This window comes from Lichenostomus cassidix, chromosome 1 (assembly GCF_008360975.1).
Source record: "Lichenostomus cassidix isolate B80296 chromosome 1, HeHo_3.0, whole genome shotgun sequence".
Taxonomy (NCBI): Eukaryota; Metazoa; Chordata; class Aves; order Passeriformes; family Meliphagidae; genus Lichenostomus; species Lichenostomus cassidix.
This window is the reverse complement of record NC_139479.1, coordinates 110,437,703-110,454,988: the sequence shown is the minus strand read 5'-3', so window position 1 is coordinate 110,454,988 and position 17,286 is coordinate 110,437,703. Positions and strand designations below refer to the sequence as shown.

At 48.3% G+C, this 17,286-nt stretch overlaps 1 protein-coding gene and 1 long non-coding RNA gene across 6 annotated transcripts in view; one reads left to right on the top strand and one right to left on the bottom strand.

Annotated features, from left to right (window-relative positions):
* IGSF3 (immunoglobulin superfamily member 3) overlaps positions 1 to 17,286 on the top strand; it is a 171,064-nt gene that overhangs the window by 44,905 nt on the left and 108,873 nt on the right. For 2 of the 5 annotated variants that reach the window (XM_085076058.1, XM_085076068.1), the window contains 5 exons: positions 1,914 to 2,035; positions 5,903 to 5,957; positions 10,103 to 10,283; positions 12,204 to 12,386; positions 15,084 to 15,165. The gene's annotated coding sequence lies outside the window, so the exon portion shown is untranslated. Of the gene's footprint in view, positions 1 to 1,913; positions 2,036 to 5,833; positions 5,958 to 10,102; positions 10,284 to 11,517; positions 11,536 to 11,967; positions 12,104 to 12,203; positions 12,387 to 15,083; positions 15,166 to 17,286 lie in introns of those variants that run through there. The other 3 variants (XM_085076076.1, XM_085076092.1, XM_085076085.1) reach the window with 3 other exon arrangements.
* Positions 5,490 to 11,601, bottom strand: LOC146445552 (uncharacterized). Its single transcript, XR_014855363.1, has 3 exons — positions 11,273 to 11,601; positions 8,490 to 8,707; positions 5,490 to 8,360 (listed from the first exon to the last, which is right to left on the bottom strand). It is a non-coding gene; the product is annotated as an uncharacterized LOC146445552 (long non-coding RNA).

Genomic DNA, 17,286 nt, shown 5'->3' with positions numbered 1-17,286 from the left:
CTGGACCCTTACATCCTCTGAGGCAAAGGTACTGGGTAAGAGGATGTATTTAAATAATTTAAAAATGCTTTTCTCCATTCATTGTCATTGCATCACATCCTGGCTGAGCACAGTTCTGTGTGCAGTGCTAAACTGAGCCCTTTGCCAATTTCTCCCAATTGGTCAAGGCCTTGAAGAGTGAAATCAGCAGCATTCAAAATGAAGCAAAACTCTGCCAGCATTAGGTTTTGTTACAAAGTGAAATTTGCCCATGGTTAATTTTGAGGATTTGTTAAGGTGCGCAACCTGGGCCCCAATCCAAGCAGTGCTGGCAGGATAAAAATCCTCCCCACACTACCAAGGCACACATTTCAGGGGCACCATGTGCAATGTGGTGGTCCCTCTGTGTAAAGAAAATAGCTGTCCATTTCAACACAGGCTGACCTACTGCCTGCTCAGGGACTTCCATGGCCTGTCTGTCTTTCTCCAGAAGTGCTGAGTGTGTACAATTCCCACTGACTTCTTTGAGGGCAAGCTGCAGGTTTGACAGGTTAGATCCATAGTTTGGGGGATTTTTATCACGTCTGGTGGCATCTGAAAAATGGCAGATTAAAATACAGCTCAATCTTAACCCTGCCTGCAGATTAGCATTTTAACCAAGTTCCCACCGTGCTGGATGAACTGCATCAGAGCGCCTTTCCTTATAAGAAACTACTGCTTGAGTGCAACTGTGATGCAAGAGCAGATCAATCTGCCCCTTTAGATTGCAGCTGCTCTGAAGTTTTGGACTTGTCCTGAATACAGAATTCAAAACAAAGCTTGAGAGCCTGAAAACCTGTGTTGACTGAGAATAAGGCTTGTGCAAACCCCTGCCAAGTGATAAGGCAGCTCCCCCTGTCTCTGAGAACAGAGCGTTCCTCCCCAGCCTCGCTCAGGTGTGAGGGGAAGCTGGAGGTCCTGTGAAAACACCCAGCCCTCTAGCTCTGGGGTAAATGGATGCTCTTGCAAAGGGCAGACTGGGTGTCTTTCACCTGTGGTTTACCAGGGAGGCAAATCAACAATTTGCTTAAGAAAATATCTTTGCAATTCAGCACATCGATTATCACATGTGTAACGAATAGATGCTTGAAAGGTGCCTTGGTTTTGCATATCTCTGTTTGAATTCTGGCTCCACAGAGATGATATGGTTTTCCCAAAGCTGCTTCCTGCTGTGTGTTTGCCTCAGGCTTAGACTGGTCACTGGGGCTTCAGATTGCAAAAATCTGATCGGATGCTCCTATCTTTGTTTTCAGCAAAGGGACAAACTTTGCCCTTTGCAGTGCCTGCAGAGCAGTGAGTAATGAGTGTTTGTGGGAATATTGGTTAGCTGGGATAATAACCTGCCTGACCTTGCTGGGGAGAATCCCTTCTGCCCTTGCAAGACAGAAATGAGTCTCCTCTGTAGCTGGGAGTCACCTGCCTACAGGGCATTTCACAGCAGCAGACATGGGGAGATGGGGTGTGTGCGGGAGGCTCTCCCTGCCTGCTCCTGTTCCCTCTGAGGGTGCAGAATTGTAGGTTCTGGTAAGCTTGTTTGATCCTCGCATACAGTGTGAGTATAGGCATGGCAGTCCACAGCCTGTTAGCCATGCAAAACTTCACCTTAAAATGTTTTACATTTCCCTGTACAGCTGGGAGAAAGTTGTGCTCTGTTCTGCTGCCACACTATGCAAGCGACTTCCTTTGAAACATGCTCCTAGATGGTGCCTGTCTTGGTGCTCCCTCTGCTCCCTTTTTCTGCTGAATGCTGCCCCTCTCCTGGCTTTGGTTATGTTGTCCCTTCTACAGAAAACAGCCTCTTGTTACCCCTGCAAACAGGAAACTCGAGGCCCTCAGCTTTTGGGGACAGGCTCTCCACCATGGGGTGAGCTTCTACAGCACATTTCTGTTCACAGGATGGGTGCATCAGCATATCTTCTGAGTCTGCAGGCTCTGGTTTCTGTAGAAGGAGAAGGTTTGCACCTGGAGCCTGGATTCTCATTCTGGACTGTTCAAGGTCTTCCTGCTGGCAGAGGAGGTAGGAACTGGTTTCAGAGACTACCCCTGGGACTTAACTTTAGGATTCCCTTCAGGTGTCTGGCTTTGCCTGCCCATCTCCACAGGACAATGTCACACTGCACCAGCAGCTACAGGAAGATCTGTGGCAACAAACCTGGTGACCTCTCTTGTAGAGTTCCAGACACCAGGCTATCAAAAAGAAGTTAATGAGATAATCAGAGCTGACACAAGAACAAAATATTGCCCTCCAAAAATCTTCCCCTTGTCATTTTCCTGCATGTCTTGGTGCATTTTGTGGTTTTCTGCCATCATGCACGGCCCTGATAGCTGAGTACACATCTTCTGGTGTGGTTTGTCATCCTCCATTCTTCTTGCTTAGCCCTCCCTCATTGAATCTGATTGACTCTGAGGCCATTGATTTTAAATAAGGTCTTGGGGGAAGGTCTGAGGGTTTTGCTCTGGTTTTGTGCAGCAGGCTCTGAGTTCTGGTTGGGAGCCACTGAGCACTGCTGCTATATTAAATGATGGTCAGCGATAGGAACACAGTCATCGCTTAATACCCCAAATTGCTGCTTTTAAGTGGGCAGGGTTTGGCTTCTGGCCAGATTTCTGTGCTCCTGGCAGAATGATTCATTACCTTGTTCTGGCAAATGTATTTTCATCTGCTAGTTTAAATCTGATTTCTAGTACTCTGTGTGGTTCTCACAGCTGAGGAATTTCCTGCCCTTTATCCGCCTGTTTTCTTCCAATCTAGGCTAAAATCAATACACTTAAATAAATAAAGCCATTGGGCTTGCGAGTACCTCCTGCTGTGTCAGCGGCAGAAGTAAAGCTGGGTGACCAAAGATTAGTTAAGCCATTTTCTTCTTCTTTAAGTAAATTTGCTGTTGTTGAGGCATGCAGCAGGGAGAGCTTTCCAGCCGGCAGATCCAAGAGTATGCCTTAGCATCATCCCATCAGTGGCAGCTGGCTCTCTGGGGAAGAGTCCCTGTCCTGGTCTGTGGCCACCCTGACCCATTAGGGCTTGGGCTGACTGTGGTTCAAGAGGATGGGGAGCATAGGGTGTAGCCCTGTCCTTTTAAAGAACTCCTTCATCCTGCCCTGGATTGAGTTCACTGTGGTATGCTGGGCAGCGAAAACCTTAGTGCAGTGGAACACAGATCTTCTCCAGCCTTCCTGGGCAAAGCCCTCAGTTCCCCACAGGGCCCTAAGGTTCTCACAGAGCCCAGTAACTCAGCTTTGCATTCATATGAAGAACAGCAACTGTGCTCTTGGGCCTCAGTCTGGTGCCAGTTTCCAAATGACAGTGTAAGCCCTGCTCCAAAGGTCTCCCCTGGACTCAGGGCAATAGTTCAGAGATGTCTCTGTGAAGCAGCTGCAAGGATGGAAGGAAACTGCCTTTTTAACATTTTCTGTTCATGCTGGGTTTGGGGGGTTTGGGGTTTTTTTGAAAAGAAAATTATTTTAAACTAAATTGAAAATACTGACAAGCATCAAACTTTTCTATTAATAGAACCACAGAGCAATTTGGATTGGAAAGGACCTTTAAAGGTCATCTGCTCTGACCCCCCCACCATCAGCATGGATGGCTTCAACTTGATCATGTTGCTCAGAGCCCTATCCAACCTGACCATGAATGTTTCCAGGGATAAGGCATCTAACTCTCTGGGCAACCTGTTCCTGTGTTTCACCATCCTCATGGTGAAAACCTTCTTCCTTATGTCTAATCTAAAGTGACACTCCTCAGTTTAAAACTCCTTGTGCTATCACTACAGGCCCTGCTAAAGTCTGTACCCATCTTTCTTGGAGGTCTCCTTTGAGTACTGAAAGGCTGCAATAAGGTCTCTGCAGAGCCTTCTCTTCTCCAGGCTGAATCATCCAGGTTCTCCAGGCTGACTCCCTCAGCCTGTCTTCATAGGAGAGGTGCTCCAGCTCTCTGATCATCTTTGTGACCTCCTCAGGACTTGCTCCAACAGGTCCCTATCCATCTTATGTTGGGGACATCAGTGGACATTGATGGTGTCCATTGACCACCACCCTCTGGTGATCTCCCCCTGCTATTTGCTGCTCCGTTGCATGATGAAAAACCATTTCATAAATACACATCCCACTTTTTCTACTGTTATCATCTACCCAGCTCTGGCTGCATCTCACTCTTGGGGACAACTAGGATGTGTTACAACCCAGCAGTTCAGCACAGGCAGGGGATGAAAGTGCAGTGCCTTCCCTCCTTCCTTGCCAATAATTGCAGGGCCTGGAGATGAAAGCACTGGGGGAGCAGCATCAGGCTCATGGCACAGGGGTAAGGGTGATGCCACAGCATCACTGCAGTTTTGCCATTCCCTGACGGTGGGTGGGATTTCCAGAGCCTGCCATCCCCTGGTCTCTCTGGGCTGAGCTGGGATGCCCTCAGATGCCTGAATTGGTGAGGTCACTGTGCAGTGAGTCGTGCTGTGCATGGCAGGGCTGCCCCAGGAGTTCCTCTGAAGGTGAGTACAGGTATCACAAGCTGTGCCCCGAGCCGGAGAGATGCAACCAACTGGAAAGGAGACAGGCTCTGTTTACACACAGATACCTGTGCAGCCAGCAGTGTTAGTGAGAGAAAACAGAAAAGGACATGACAGTTACACTGGGTTTTCATTAAATATTAAATGGAGTGAAGTTTTCTGGAGTGTGCCTGGGCTGTTTTCAATTGTCTGTCTGATGGCATGAGAGAGAAGCCAAGTGGGTGAACCCTGGGTCTGGAGGTGCAGGGTTTCCTGCGCAGGAGCTGCGGTGACAGGAAGCGTTTGTGTGCCAGGCTGGAGCAGCTCATTTCACCCCAAGCAGCGAATCTCCTCCAGTTGTCCCATTGCTGGTATGGACCAGAGACAGGAGTTAACTCTTGCAGGTGTCTCCAGTGAGAGGTATGGGGAGGGAGACAACTGGTGTAGAGCTGGCCCAGGCTGGAGCAGCAATGGCAAGCAGCAGACACCTCCCTGATTGCTGGCTGGGGATGGGGAATTAACCACTCATGTACCTCCTTTCCACCAGGTTTAACACAAAGTGAATTCCCTGTGTGGAGGGAATACTAAACAACTTCTGTAGCTCTTTTTTTTTTTTTGTTTTTTGTTTTTTTGGGGGTTTTTTGGGGTTTTTTTTTGTTTTTTGTGCTTTCTTTTCCCCACTTTTCACCTGCCCCAGGAGCTGTGACACAGCCTGGGCACAGCCCTCCCATCCCACTCCATCCCCTCTGTAGCCTTGCCTTTCCTTGTGCAGGAGCTTAGCAGGGCAACAAGAGGGAATCTCCTAACTTGGATTGGGTTAATAAGTTAAAATGCAGAGCCTTAATCCCTCCTGCTAAATCAGAATGTAATTCAGCTTATAACCACAGCCCAATCCATGTGAATTACAATCACTTTAAATACAGCCAGGACTAGCTGGGATTTAACATCCTCCCAAGAGATCCTGAAAATGAAAACTGGGACACTGCACTGCTCTGGGTGAACCTGCCATCAGAGGGAGCCGAGGCAATGGGGCAGAGGGATTTTGTTACCTCTCAAGCCCCCTGAAGAGAGGGAACCTTGGGTGCAACGCTTGGACAGGGCATGTGGCTGAAAGATGCATGTGAACCTCCCACAAGAGCTTATCCCTGGGGAGGGGGACAGAGGCTGCCAGCAAACCCACAGCACTTTTATCTTTAATTTAGAATGTTTATCTCAAGAGATTCTTCCAGCTTTAAAACAAACATAAGGAGATCTTCATTTGCCTGGCAGCATCTGGCCTCTGAAAGCAGGCACGTACAGTCCCGGCAGCAGGGCTGATAGCGAGGGCTTGTTCTCTGCCTCCTTGTTCCCAACTTTAACCTCTGGCAGGATGAACCTTGCTCCCCCTCTCCCTGTTTCAGGAAACCACCAGAGAAAATGGGTCTTTCCAGAGCTTGAATCAACAGTGGGCACCTGGTAAGTGTTCCCATAAGTGTCTTGGAAGATCTCGTACTGCTTTCACCATTACTTTACTAAGTCCTGGATTTCACAGCTTTGATGGGGGAAGAACAATTGTTCATTGTCTTCCTGCACCACCTCGGCCTGGGAAATGGGAGCAGCCGAGTCCTCCTGCCGCCAGTGGCCCACAAGCTTCCCCAGGGAGCCTCAGGCAGTGTCTGGGAGCACACAAATTCAAAGGTTCCACAGAAATTGAGGGTCTTTAATGGATGCTCTACCAAGCACTGAACTGGAAAGTCCCTGTGGGAACAAGGCATGACTCTTGTGGGCTGCCAGGCACAGATAAAGAGTTCAAGGAATCCAAGTTACTACATTAGTGGGTAGAGGTTAGAAAATAAGATCTTCTGCTCAGACTGGTGCCTATGTTTGTACCTTTTTAGGAAGACTGTGATGGTGTTTTTCACATTACTCTTTTCTGTGGTTTCCTTATATTTCTCTTTTTCCAATGGTGAAAGGCTAGTGCTGTTGTGCTATTATCTAGCCAAAATAAGAATGCATGGCAATTTCTCAAAGCCTGGCACGTAAAGTGCCTGGTGCACTGGGATGGAGAGCTTGTGAGTTTTCTGTGGGTGTGATGAGGGAATGGAAATGATCTGAGTTCTTGGGTGCTTTCCCAAACCCAAGCTAGCCAGTTTTCTATGTTTGGATATGGTTTACTTAGCAGCACTGCTAGAGTGGAGAGGAGAGCAGAGGGTTTTCAGGCACCAACAATGCCTGCTAGTGCAGCCTGAGACTGTTCCTTGCCCCAGCCAGTGCTGGAGCCCTGGGATAGAAGAGGGTGAACTTCCCAGATCCTCAGAAAAATGATGCACAAAGCTCCCATCCACACTGCTCTTGGCTTCTTACAGAAATATACAATCAGCTGATAAATCTCCTCCCAGGCAGCTGAGCCAGCTTGGCCCCACAGTTGTTCTGACATCCTCCCTGTGTCCTCCAAGATATCCATGTGCATCAGGGCCATTGTCCCTCTCTGCAGCTGGCTGGGAGTTTACCAGACTTAGAGGTAAGGGCTTTTCTTCCTCCCCACTGAAGTCATCACAATATTTTGAATTTTTGCAGGGCTTCACAACCACATTGTTAGTTTCCCTAGAGCTTTCAGAGGGAGCTGTAAGCAATGCTTCCCTCTAATTTTGCTGGTCTAACTGCAAAAAGGAGAGAGATACTCATCTGAGCGTGACCAGGATGGCACTGCCTTTATTCCTTAGGCAGGGAATCACACCACTTCACACTAGGGCTGCCCATCCATGAGCACTACATGTCAGAAAGGGAGGTCTCATCTTTCTACAGATGACCTACAAAGTGTGCTTTGAAATGAGGGTGGTCCCAAGAACTTGCATTGCACGAAGAGGCCAAGCTTAACCTGAAGCTGGATATGTTTCTTGTCTTTGCCCCACTGGTCCCATCAGCAAGAATGTGTCTATGGCAGGGTGAGAGGTATGGCAAAGTCCCAGGTGACAGGCTGATCCATGCAGCCATCATTGCTCTTTGTCATGGCTAAGGGCACAGGGATGTCACCTCTGTGCTGGTACCAGAGCTTGGACAGCTCATGTACCCCTCCTGCATGTGAGTTGGCTGCTGGGTACCCATGGTCATTCCAGTAAAACACCTGCCCACATTGGAGAGGAGAGCTGTCCTCTCCCAGACCCATCCCAGTGTGTGATGCCCCCCTAGGTGAGCCAGGAAGTGCAGCTGTTTCCACCTTCCAGACCTGGATATGAGAGGCCTGGAGGTTCTCACTCCTCCCCGGGGATGGCAGTGGATTTGATCTCACTTCATTCAAATATTTTGCTTTTAATAAGCATACTGTCCTGGCTGGAGGTTCATGCTTCCTGGGGAACTCCTCTGTACAGGCCCTGGCAGTTACTTTTTTGGGATTGCTTCTATGCATGCCCAAAGATGCCTGGCTGGAGAGCAGCCTGCAGCTGCCAAAGGGCAGTTTGAGGGATTCTCTTGGTTTTGTGTGGGGGGGTTTATGGGCTGTTTTGCAAGGTTGCTCACTTGAAGTCTCTTCCTATTAGGCTTTTTCTCAGGGTGAATGTTAAAGGGCACCTCTTCCATCAGGAGACTCCAGAGCTCCCAGACTGGCAGTGGGCAGGCCATCCCTAGAGAGGGCATGGGACTGCATCCCTGTCATGCATCATGAAATTCCCCCTTATCCCATGTGCTGCCACACACAAGCGGGCATTGGCAAAATAAGGCTTGCAAGTGACTCTAACAGGGAATTACAACATCTGCTTCATCCTTTATATGGGCTGCAATACTGGAAGGATGAAGTGATTTATTGTGAGAGTCTGGCCCCAGCTGCAGTTCTTCTGCTGGCAGGGATGTAAGGGCCATGATGAAGGCTCCAGGGAGATCATCCTAAAAGGGGAGGAGGTCAGAGATAGCAGGACCACTGTGTGCTCATCCCTCTCCCTACAGTGGAGTGACTGGACAGAGGATAATGCCAGGACAGGCTGAACTCCTACTCTTGCCTTCTCCAGAGATGACCTCAGGACCAAAGCACTCTCATCAGCAATCATACTGGTTCCTGCTGATGCTGAGACAGGGCTGGGTCCATGACAGGCACAGGACTGGCTTTTCTCTCCTCTGTTCTGGGTGTACCTCTTGGCTCAGCCACTGCTCAGCATTGAGATGCCTCTTGAGAATAACAAATAACCAAAATGCTTTGTCAGCATGGAAATCCATCACACCAGCAGAGGCTGTGTCTGAAATACAGAAGCAGTGCAGTTTTTGCTGAGGAACTCCCCCAGAGACAGACAGCTCCTGCATTATTAACAATGGTGCTGATGAATCCCTGTTAATGAGATGTGCCTGCTCAGCCAGCCAGCCAAGAGGCCATGGCCATGCTGCTCCCAGCTCCACACTGCAGCATGTGCCTTGGAGATGAAGAGATGATTGCTCTGGGGAGCAATTGGCAAGGCTGTGCTGTAAGATTTGGCTACTTTCCCTAAAGTTTGTGTGCGCCCTGCCAGACTTGAGCTAGGTAGACTTGGAAATCCAATGTTGGTTCATTGGTGGCTGTAAAAAGTGAGGTAAAAGGCTGCCATCCCCATGGGCTTGTGACTAAAGAAAAATATCTGTTTCTTGGTGTGTACTCTCTGCTCTGCTCTAGAGAGCAATGTAGGCCATATTCTCTAGTCTATTCTTAAATGGCTCAAGCAGGGGAGCTTCCTTACTCTCTGGCTCAACAGATTTTCGTGTTAGGAAAATCTTTATCTATTTTTTTTCTTCCTTTTTTTTTAACTCAATTTCATCTTGCTCCATTTATCAATTCTCCTTTTGGTGTCTGGATGCAATTACTCTCCCACTGTGGTCATTATACCTCCTAGGATACTCGTAGAAGGGGATTTTATACAGCCTTAGCTGATGTTTGGCCAGGAAAAACATCTTAAACTCTTTCAGTTTTTGCTAAGTCAAACTTCCTCTGAGCCTTCCTAGCAGCAGAATACTTTTCTGTTAGTATAGCACATGGGATGGCATTTAGGAGCCTATGTGTCAAAGACTGGTCAACCTCCAGTGCATCACATAATGCCTCTACACTCCGGCACGCTGTCGCCTGTTGTGATCACACTGCAATCAGTATTAATTCCCCGGCAGTGCTGCCAAGATACTTCATTCTGCACTGCGGGCACTCTGATGCCTTCCAGATGTCACAGATGATGTCACATTCCTGATGTCATTGGTGCCTTATGCAGAACTAATCTGATAACCTGCTTGTGCTAGCTACACTGTTCTGTCTGCTGATGGGTTTCTGTAATGTGAGCAGTGTTGCCCTCCAAAGTTTGTCTGTGCAAGTGGAGGGCAAAGCAAACCCTGCAGCAGCTAAGACAGCTTGTTAAGATTGCACAGGAATAATTTGAATAGCACTTCTTTGTTGGTCGGTTGGTTTTTTTTTTTTTTTAATTTTATTTTTTGAAGCAGAACTTCTTGCAAATCTCATAAGGAGTCCATGGAGTAAGGGCAATGTGGAGCCTGCAGAGTCGGGGCAATGAAATGAGAGGACCAGTGCTGGAAAGGCACCAAATTTCCCAACAAGACTGTGCAACACCAAAATGATTGATAAATTAAAAATATTGAAGTTACCTCTTTTATACTTTCAGATTTTAGGTATGTGACAAGAAGAGATGCTAAGGTAGCCTTGAGGCCCAGATTTTGGCAGCAGAGTTTTGCCAATGTCCCTCTGGGCTCACATAAAACACCAAGAAACCCTGATAAAATCTTGGAGACACCTGCAGCACAGATGACCAAACCCAGAGGTGCTTTGGATTGAACCAGTGGGAGGTAAGATGGTTTGTTTGGCATCAAGGAAGGCAGAGCTGAACCTTTGGAAGGGATAACACAAGGAGAGATACACTGAATGGGCTCTCTGCCACCTAAGAGGCAAAGTCTTATCTGTATGCAAAGTGGTGCAGCCCTGGGTAAAACATTACTGGTGTAGGAGTGGAATAGATGAGATGTGTAATAATGCAGAAACAGCATTGCTAATGCTCAGGCTGCAAGAACAGTGCTGCACAGACCCGCCTGTGCTCACCCCTGCTGTACCCCATGTCTACCAAGCAGAGGTGAGCTCGTTTTCAGAGCAGCCCTGGGCAGCACAGGGAAAACAGAGCCTGAAAAGCAGCCAGGAAGCCCCCGAGGGTGGGATGGAGAATGGGAGTGAAGCAGTCTCCCCTGAGCAGGAGACCAGCTTTCCTTCTTGCTTGCAGAATCTGTAATGTAGTGACAGTCCGTGCTACGTGTTGAGCCCTCTGCAGAACCGAAATCTCTCTCTTAATTGGTGGCAGCAGGTTATGCTATCTAAGTTGCGCAAGCCTATTGATCGTGCTCTAATCATCTTTAAAAAGGAATAGGTTAAAACGAGGCCTACTGCTGCTCCCTGACGTGCCCCACCACACACCTCCTCCAGCACCCCGCCTCTCTAATTACCATCCCCTCTGCTGCAGTCATCCCGCTGGCTTTCTGTCAGCGTGGCAAACACCTGGAAAAGCCCCACTGAATTCCTCTGAAAGCACTGTTTCACCGCAGGGAACACGAGCACAGAGCCGTGCCCAGGAGAGCTGGGATGTGCTCACAACTCTGCTGCTGACCACCAAGGTTACCCAGGCCTCAGGTATTGCTACCTTGTGCTCCTTGCACGGTGGGGCCTCTGCCTGCCAAGGGTCACTGTTCCTCCATCATCCTCCCCATCTTTTGGCACTATCCTGCAGGCTTCGTGCTAGGAGGGCCCTCTCTGCTGGGCCAAGCTGTGGGCAAGCAGCTAGTCCCCTCACATGGGCTGTGAGGATGCTGAGAGGCCCCCTGAGCTGTGGGGAGGTTTTGGGGCCTACATCCCCTCCGGTGCTGGGGAGGGAGCTCCAGCTGTGCTTGCCCCAAGCACCGTGAGCCTGCCGGAGCAAACCTTGACGTGACAGCGCGGAGCCCCTGCTTTCAATTAGCGCTGCTATTTCGGAAGGGAGTATCTGCGGTGCCGGTGTAACCCATGGCAACCATCTGTGGAACCGCCGTCCCTGCTGGCTGGGGAGAGGGAGTGGGGGTGAGCTGGGGGCCAGGGGCAGTGCGGGGGAGCCTTGCAAGTCTTGGGAAGGCAACGTCTCCTCCCTCCGGGTGCCTCTCCTGCCCCCGCTGGCGCAGGAGCGGCGGGAGGTGTCGGTGAGCCCATTCGCATCCCACGCAGCTGGATAATTTATGGGCAGCGGCAGCAGCTCACCGTCACTTTGTTTGCAGCTTGCCTCTAAATATAGCTGTGCTTTAAAGGGAGGAAGGCGAGCTCCTGGCTGCCGTCTGCCCGCGTCTCCTCCTCGCTAATGAGGGGTCTCTCCGCACCGAGGAGAGAAGGGGTCGCCTATGTGGCACCTTCTCCATCCCACATATTCCCTGCCTCGCTGGAAAAGGGCAGTGATGAGACACAAACCTCTTGGGCTGCTGGTTAAATGCCAGCCCAGCCTGGCGACAGCGTCCTGCCCAGCTGAGACTGGCAGCTTGCCTGGGTGCACTGAGCCTGACCACTTCCCAGAGAATGAGCTCTCAGGGGAGAGTTTCTCTCCGTGCTTTTATTTTTCTTTTAGCAAAAAGTGCAGTAATTGCATTAGCTCTTAACAGAGGTATGACACCAAGACTGGAGTGAAAGATTGCCTGTGGGTATCACCTCAGCTAGTTCACAGGCTACAACCAAATATGCTCTTGTTTGTCCCCCTGCTGCAGGTGCCAGCCTCGCCAGGGAGCACAGCGTGGCCCAGGCCACCCCCTGCAGACACAGGGACAGGCTGTGGAGCACCCAGCGGGGACAGCTTGGATGGCCACCTCCCAGCCTGGGACAGGGGCTGCAGCAGCCATGGGGCCAGGTAAGAAGGCATGGCCTGGCACTCCTTATCTGCTCTCACACAGGTAAATGCAGGGCTCCCCTTTGCAGGTTGTGAGTTACCCCAACCCTCGTGTTACACCTGCTGGTGTTGCAAACCACGGCTCTGACCAGGGTAGCACATCAGGGGTTGAGCCCAACTCCGAGGCTGGCGGGAAAGGAAAGGCACTGAAGTGCTGACGAGGCATTATAATAAGGACCAAGCAGAAATAAGAACCTACTTATGTTTTAAACATAACATTAATTAATAAAGAAAAGGGTACAGTGTACACTGTGGATACTAAAAGCCCTCAGATACTGAGGAGAAAAAATCTCTTTTGCCCATAATTGAGAAACTGCCAGAGCATGGCTCCCTAGACCTGGATGACAGCAGCTGCATGGTACATCTGGGGAGGAGAACCCTCTGCAGTGGCACACAGGCCAGCTCTGCCCCACAGAAGAGCTTTCAGAAAAGAGTGTGAGGATAAAAGGAAAAGGTCATTTTCAGACCACACCACTCCATCACATCAGCATTAATTCCTGTTGGTCCGTTACTTTGGATCTAACCGAATGCAATGAAAAATGACTCTGTCCCAGTCTGGCAGTACACTTCAGCAAACCTATCTAATAGGTTTATTATAGTTTATTGAGCAAGTGTTAGCCCAGAGTAGATCAGAGCAACCGCCGAAATGCTAAATGGCCTCAGGAATGATGGCATTCCGGGAAGAGTTATTGTGGCAGGGTGGGTAACTCAGTGTCTAGGGCCCCATGCTACCTCCATCCCTGTCAGAAGAAATAATGGCTAAATTTCCTTCTGAGCCTCATGGCCCATTGGACTAATGTATAGGGGCCAGCCTGTCCAGCACTTACAGTACCTTCAGCTCCAGCAGCCTGGAGGATCCTTTACAGGCCCTTTCTGTGAACAGATTATTCTCAGCATGAGAATCCATGATCCTGCCTCTCCAGCTACACACTGAATGGAAATTCCCTTTTGGTGGTGAAGCAGTGAATATTACTGGGCCACAACCCCTGTGGGGAAAATGTGAAACTTGTGTCCCAGCTCTTGGTAATGACACAATTAGCTCTGGCTGGAAAAGACTTGAAAAACACTTTATTCTTCCTGAAAAAAAATCTCTAAGCCTTGTAAAAAACAATGGTCTTGAAAATCTTCTTTATAGAGAGACCATATTTTATTATCAGACAGAGTTAACAGCAAGGTTAGTTTACTACACCAACATAAAAGTTAAATGTCCAATTACTGTCTCTGGAAACAATGTTAGGGAGAGAGGAAACAGCACAAGGCTCCACCAACATCTGCCTGCAACCTTAACACCATCTTGCCCACCACATCCAGATTTCTTTCATTCAGTGTCCAAACTGAGAGTTTATTCTAGGAGCACTCTCCCTGCAGAGGGAAGTTTCAAGAAGCCACCCCTCCTTTCCTTACAGTCCATTATTTATGTCCCTATCTTTTCAGGAGAGTAGTAGAGTGAAAATAGAGTGCTGAAGAGCATCTTGGGGATTTTACAGCAGCTTGTGATGTTTCAGTGCAGGTCTCCAGAATTTTCCTTATTTTATGCTAATGTAGGGTCTCTCATTATAGAGGGCTCTGGCTTCAGCCACCCAGCATTTGTGAGACTACTAATGCAGTGCTTTCAAGCTTATTTGAAAACAGCTCTGCTGAAAAGAGGGACTCTGCACTCCTTATTCTCCAGCCTCTGCTTCCATCTCTTCTCAGTCACTTGATAAACTTCCATTGCACCATTCTCCAAATTACTCAGTATATGAGTTCTTCAGCATCCTACAGCAGTTTCTCCTTTGGATGCTCTGTTTCTCAGCAGAATGACTTGCAACATGCACTATCTTAAGTGATTTCATAACAACCTGCAGAAAAACCCTGTACTTTTTTTCTGATTACAACCCCCACCTGCCCATAACTCATGCACTATTTCTGACACCCACAACCTGAATTACCCTACGGCACTCCCACAGAGACTGTATCAGATGTATTAATGATGCCTCTGACTGATTCAGCCCCTGGCATAGAACCATCTTCCCCGTTGTCAGGTTATAAGGAACAGAGGTTTCCCTCACATTGTGTTGATGGACCAGCTGTCAGCATCAGCCTGGACTGAATTTTAAGCTCACAGCCCGTTTCTGGTGTGCATGTGCTCCCCAGGAGTATCTGCCTTGAGAAGTTTCCACTTGAAATACACCAGGATCAAGCACGGTTGTACACTAGAAGTGCAGAGGGTGGTAGTACCACGTACATATTCATATACATATAGATATAAAAATCTCAGATAATGAATTGACAGGACAAACTCAACTGAGTTTTGTGCTTAATGATGTTTCTAAGGAGTACTGCTTCTGCTGCTTGCAGAGCTAGGGGTGCCAATGACGCGTGTAATTGAGGTCTCTACTTGGTGTGCCTTGGTGAGTTATTCCAGGGAAGCTAAGGAGAAGGAAGAAGGCCAGATGAAATCAAACGTGACCACACTTTTTCCACATATGACCATAATTGTTAATGTTATGTGAGGGATCTGCTGATAGCACAGGGCCTGATGGTTTCTGGTGCAACTCTGTATTAACAATCAAAGAGGAACTTTGAGGCAGCTTATCCTCAAGCCTTGTCTTGTTATCCCTCATGTCAGCAGCTAAGGGTATCCCTCCCCTCACCCCCTTTTTTTCTTTCCTTCGGGTAAGTAGAGAAAGTGCCTTTTCCCACCCTGTTTTAATTACAGGAGCCATGTGACCCTTCCTGGAGCAGCTGCCAGAGACCGTTCTAGTGCAAGATCACCAGGCCAGCAGACTCACAGAAAATATGTAAGTAGGTTACAGGGGAGTGGGGGAGGCTATTAAACACAGCAGGATCCACTTAACAGAGCACCTGTTAGGGAAACAGGCAGACAGAGCAATACCTGTATGATTTTACTCTTCCTAACAAGCCCTGGCTAGGCTCAAGTAGGAGTCTGGGAAGCTGGGTAGTGAGAGAGGCTGGCAGAGAAGAAGCTGAGAGTGTTTGGATGCTCACTGAGACCAGTGCTGCTGCAACTGCCTACCAAAAGAACAAGTCAGAGAGCTTGAACATGCTCCTGCAGTCTTGGGCTGGCTGGCTGGATACCTCTCTGCTGTTGGTGAGCTTCAGGTGAGCATGGAGCAGCTTTCCCTGATCCCATCCCCTCTGTGTGCACAGGGGTGCTGTGTCCAGCCAGCTCACACAGCCCCCAAAATGCTGGGGTGGAAGAGCCTTGCCTGCATGTCCTGCTTTGTCCTGCTTCTGCAGATACAGGATGGCAGTGGGTTTAGGGCCGTTCCAGGAAGGTGACAAAGAGGTGCCAGGCAGGGTTGGGGAACCCAGTACAGGCAACATGTAGAGGGCTTGAACTGTTGCATGTGTGAGTGCTAAAAACTGCAGCTGCTGCTGGTGGCATGTGAGTGAGAACAGCTTTGGGTTTTATCTGTGTCATTGTGGCTGTTTGGAGGAGAGTGTCCCCAGGGCAGGGGACAGCAGCAGCGAGGGCAGAACAACTCACCGGCTTTAAACCTGGTCTCCTTTGTGAAGGCTTTTGAGGAGTTCAGGCAGATTTCATCTTTCCTCACAAAACATATTCAAATTCCAAGTTTTTAAGGGTGGTGTTTTGATATTGCTCTAAATAGCATAAGGACTGCCTTCTCTTTTGGAGAGAGGTTCCTCTGGCCACCTGGAGAGCATCTCTGGCATTTGACTTGCTGGGTAAGGTTTTCCTTCTCCTGACCAAGGTAAAATTGCTCTTAGTTATATGCAGCATGAGGATTTTTTTTCCTTCAAATCTTGTATTTATATAACCTGCCTGCTGGCAGATACAGCCAAATCAAACATCTAAATAGGATTAATGCAGGCAGCTTATTACTGGCTCTTGAGGAAGGCCAAGAATTATGGTTATCAACCATAACCATGAAGTTGGGGTGTCTGACCTCTGCAACTTATCCTTGAAAAATACTATAACAAATATCTTCTGAACTGATGAAAAGTAATTTCATATTCACTGAATAACAGAGAAGAGTGCAAACTAAAATAGCCAGATCTGAATATCAGAGTATATTTTGGTTTTTTTCTTGGTGACAGGAGGATGAATATAATCATAATTGAAATAAGTGCCAAGCCATATCTAACCCTCTCAACACTCCAGCAAGACCAAACATAACTACGTCAATCTTTCCAAACATAAAATTTTCCTGACCACAGCAAACTACACCCTCTGTTCAGTTTTGGGTCCACTCTGCTATTGTAAGGGAAATATTCCATGATGTCTCCTGCCCTTGGATTGGATTTAGCTGCAAAAGCTGCCTAGATGCCCCCTGTTTTACAGGGAGCCAGGTGGGGTGATGTGTCCAGGACACTCCAGATCAGGCTTACGGCTGGATGTGATGGTGCTGTACAGTTTTGTGCTGGGGAATGTAGTGCACAAGGGCATGGTAACGAATATACACTTTTTCCACTCCAGATGGCTAACTCAAATTAATCCTGCAGACACAGAGACTGCAAGTACTGTTGTTACCTCCTGATGGTTACCAGCAGCCTGTTTGAACAGAGTTGATGACTCCCAGTGGTGTTCTTGATGGGCAATGTCTCCATCTTTTAAAATCATACTTACAGACAGGTGATTAGTTCCCTTATTGGCATTTTCACCTGCAGAAATGAGAACTGAACGAGCTGAATGATCATTTTGCACTGTAATTTATGCATGTGGTCCAATATAGCTCATACTGAGGATCTATTCCTCTTTTATAATTGGAACAAATTCCATCTCTAGAAGCTCTTCTTCCAAGAGAGGATGAAATATCTAAGCCATCACCTGTCTAACACCATTCAGCTGGTATTTATTTCTGACATGTTCGTGTCAGTAGAAGGCTTTCCAAGCTCACAGAGATATTGGGAGGTTTCATTTATACAATACTGTGAGA